Below are 3,782 nucleotides of genomic sequence, written 5' to 3'. Positions count from 1 at the left end.
AATGACGTAAGACGGGCACCACCCAGCACCGCCCCCTCCACCTACCGAACCGGGCCACCACCACGTAGACTTTGCGTCCCGTCTTCTGATGAGCTGTTGTGTTGCTTTGTCGAAAAATGCTACCGTAACGACAATCAATAGCAGATTTGTCCTCTCTACCGAAAGAAATCTGCCTTGTGGGGTTTCGTTTCCAGTATATACCGTAACGGTATATCTTAATTTTCCTAATTATAATAACAAAAGAAGTAAATGCAAGACCAAGCATGGGAAGCATGTATTTTATACAATAGTAAAACACATTGATTATAATACATAGACTAATATCCCATATCAAATGCTTCCAGTACATAGTCATATTGTTTACATCAGTATTTACTTCTTTAACATGATAAATTAAACGGGGATTTTGACACTAATATGATTATTAAATTATTTTATACTGCCTCGCACGGTGTTTTTTGCGTTTATGTGCAAAGAAAAATACAGTTCACAAGTCTTTGAATTGAGTTTTTTTTTACTTTGCTTTTTATATACGGTTTGTTCATATTTCATGAGAAGTCACTTTTTTAAGCGTGTGTGGTCTGCATGACTTCCGCATTTGAAAAAAAAAAGTTACGTTCAAATGTAGTCTATATTTCTTCCGTGCTTGCATAGTTCAGGTGGAAAGAGCATTGCAACACGAGTCTCCATAAAGCCTGTAAAGAGTTTCCTGAAAGTCGGGTTATGTGACAGTTATTATTAGGTGTATCAACAAACAAAAAAAGAGATGGAAACTTGATATTTAGTCCTCATAAAACACGTGTTGTGAACACGGATGAATGAATGTTCAATTTATATAACGTTTTTCAAGATACCTAAGGTCGCTTTACAACTTTTAACACAGGTTCAAGTCTTACACGACCAATCACACACTGGCGAGGACAACCGTAAAGAGTACGGCACCATCCACAGCCCCTGGGGGATTGAATCAGGTGCAGGAGAGAGAACACCTAGTGCACCTTACAGAGCACTATCCACCACTGGGCATGCAAGCACACACACATTCATGCATAGACACGATGACAACTGTTTTTTTAATTGAACATGAAGATACACACACTCAGGGAAAATTTGTGAGATATTGCAAATTTACCTAACCTCCATGTTTTTGGACTGTGGGAGGAATCCGGAGACCCCGGAGGAAACCCACGCAGACACAAGGAGAACATGGAAACTCCACTCAGATAGGGACTTGAACCCAAGACCCCAGTGCTGGGAGGCAAATGTGCTAACCACCAAGCGACCGTGCTGCCCATAATATATATGCATGATTATATGTAATAATCTATATACAACAGAAGCATTTTTTTTTTTTCAGTGCTGATTTTTTTCAGTGCTTTTTTTGTTGTAAAACTAGTGCATGCCTCCCTCTAGTGGCAAAGATTAGCTCTGAAGAAATGGTTATAATAATAATAATTACACTCGTCCTCTTACGCTCAGATATGAGCAAAATGTTGATTTATTACTCCCTCTAGTGGATATAAGGACCAATGAGAAGACTACATATAATAATAGAAAATCTATTATACACTCGTCCTGTTTCTCTGGAAACCTTATGTTCTTTACTACAAATCTGAAAATCTCTATCCCTCTTTCTCACTCCCTCTTTCTCTCTCCCTCTCTCTGTGGGCAGTCTATTCCCTCCAAGCTTGGGTCCTGTACCAGCTGCCTGGGCGCTCCAGGGTCCTGCGCAGCGTCGTAGTTTTGCAGGGCTGCACTCTTCAGGACAGAGATCACGGAGGTTGTTACTGGGATCTGTTAGAGCCACTCCTCCAGTTTGGGGATCACAACTCCTAGTTCACCTATTACCATAGAAACCACCTTCCACATATTTTCCATCTCTTCTTTCAGCCCTTGATATTTTTCAAGCTTCTCATGTTCCTTGTGCCTGATGTTGCTATCACATTCCATTGCCACATCTATTACTACACAATTTTTTCTGTTGTTTGTCCATCACCACAATGTCTGGTTGGTTAGCCGTTGCCATTTTATTAGTTTGTATCTGGAAGTCCCACAGTATCTTAACATGGTTTTTCTCTCCACTTTCGGGGATTGTTCCACTTTGACACAGATGTTTCTGTATATTTTGCCAGACACTTGGTTATGATGTACACAGAGCTGCAGTACTCCACCATTAAAATTACATTTATGTACCCAGTATTTTAAACTTATTTTAAACGTATAGGCTTAATGATTGGCTAATAATTGTTTAAAGAACAAGAGTGAGAAAAAAGAAGCATCTTAGTGGTTCTTTACGTCCAGAAAACACAGTAAATCATGTGTGTGTTTGCATGTGTGTGTATTTGTGATCTTCCTGCAACTGTGAAACTTCCTTGTGGGAAGCAAACATACCAAATCTGTGGTATGTACAGTGGGGAAAATAAGTATTTAGTCAGTCATCAATTGTGCAAGTTCTCCCACTTAAAAAGATGAGAGAGGCCTGTAATTGACATCATAGGTAGACCTCAACTATGAGACAAAATGTGAAAAAAAATTGAGAAAATCATTTTGTCTGACTTTTAAAGAATTTATTTGCAAATAATGGTGGAAAATAAGTATTTAGTCAATAACAAAAGTTCATCTCAATACTTTGTTGTATATCCTCTTTCGGCAATGACAGAGGTCAAACGTTTTCTGTAAGTCTTCACAAGGTTGGCACACACTGTTGCTGGTATGTTGGCCCATTCCTCCATGCAGATCTCCTCTAGAGCAGTGATGTTTTGGGGCTGTCGGCGGGCAACACGGACTTTTAACTCCCTCCAAAGGTTTTCGATGGGGTTGAGATTGGGAGACTGGCTAGGCCACTCCAGGACTTTGAAATGTTTCTTACGAAGCCACTCCTTTGTTGCCCTGGCAGTGTGCTTGGGATCATTGTCATGCTGAAAGACCCAGCCACGTTTCATCTTCATTGCCCTTGCTGATGGAAGGAGGTTTGCACCCAAAATCTCACAATACATGGCCCCATTCATTCTTTCATGTACACGGACCAGTGGTCCTGGTCCTTTTGCAGAGAAACAGCCCCAAAGCATGATGTTGCCACCCCCATGCTTCACAGTTGGTATGGTGTTCTTTGGATGCAACTCAGCATTCACTGTCCTCCAAACACGACGAGTTGTGTTTTTACCAAATAGTTCTACTTTGGTTTCATCTGACCATATGACAGTCTCCCAATACTCTTTCTGGAACATCCAAATGCTCTCTAGCAAACTTCAGACGTGCCTGGATATGGACTGGCTTAAGCAGGGGGACACGTCTGGCACTGCAAGATCTGAGTCCCTGGCGTCGTAGTGTGTTGCTGATGGTAGCCTTTGTAACGTTGGTTCCAGCTTTCTGCAGGTCATTCACTAGATCCCCCCCTTGTGGTTCTGGGATTTTTCCACACCGTTCTTGTGATCATTTTGACCCCATGGGCTCAGATCTTTCGTGGAGCCCCAGATCGAGGGAGATTAGTAGTGGTCTTGTAGGTCTTCCATTTTCTGATTATTGCTCCCACAGTAGATTTCTTCACACCAAGCTGCTTGCCTATTGCAGATTCAGTCTTCCCAGCCTGGTGCAGTTCTACAATTCGGTTTCTGGTGTCCTCCGACAGCTCTTTTGTCTTCACCATAGTGGAGTTTGGAGTGTGACTGTTTGAGGTTGTGGGCAGGTGTCTTTTATACTGTTAACGACTTCAAACAGGTGCCATTAATACAGGTAATGAGTGGGGGAAAGAGGAGCCTCTTAAAAAAGAAGTTACAGGTCTG

The sequence above is a fragment of the Brachyhypopomus gauderio genome, chromosome 1 (assembly GCF_052324685.1).
Source record: "Brachyhypopomus gauderio isolate BG-103 chromosome 1, BGAUD_0.2, whole genome shotgun sequence".
NCBI classification, from domain to species: domain Eukaryota; kingdom Metazoa; phylum Chordata; class Actinopteri; order Gymnotiformes; family Hypopomidae; genus Brachyhypopomus; species Brachyhypopomus gauderio.
This window is presented reverse-complemented; position numbering follows the sequence as displayed.